This window comes from Galeopterus variegatus, unplaced genomic scaffold, assembly GCF_000696425.1.
Source record: "Galeopterus variegatus unplaced genomic scaffold, G_variegatus-3.0.2 Scaffold3294, whole genome shotgun sequence".
Classification (NCBI taxonomy): Eukaryota; Metazoa; Chordata; class Mammalia; order Dermoptera; family Cynocephalidae; genus Galeopterus; species Galeopterus variegatus.
Window position 1 is genome coordinate 253820 of NW_007729405.1, and position 678 is coordinate 254497.

Here is a 678-nt window from a genome sequence, read left to right on the forward strand (position 1 = left end):
AAGAATATCTATTAAGTAGCATTCTAATAAGAGCAAATTAGTGCATAGTCATCTGAAATAGAGAGTGAGACAAAAGTCACTTGAAGATCAAAATTGTGTTTTGTTCAGGACTGCAGTTAAAACATTCATTTTATGTCTCAAGGGTCTTCATCATAATAAAGTTTGCAGGCATATAGTGACACCTTTATCTCATTCTATGTAAGTGCCATGGGGGTAGAGAGTAAAACCAGAAAAGGTGAGTTATCAAATAGATTTTAGAGAAAAATATCATCATGATTAGCAACAAGGAAGCAGGTGTCTGAGGCACTGGGAAAGCACAGAGATGAAAATGAGCAACTAGTATGTGGGGAAGGGAAACAGATGTCTCTTGCTGAGTAAGCGTCCATGTGCACATACACAGCACTCTGTGATACAGTTCTTTGCATGTTACCATGGAGATTTTGAGAAGTCTCACTATATGGTGGTTTATGCAAGACTACTGCCTGACATTCTTAGGTCATTGCAACAAAACCAAGGTCAATTTCTGTTAAATGTCCTTCTAGATTCATCTTTGTCCAGGAAACCATTTTATTGGCACATAATTTAGGTATCTGATTTATTTCTTTCAGAAAAAAAAATCAGCAAAGTATCTTTTCCTTTTCAAGTGGTTATTTTTCAGGTCACTTACTGTGGGCAATG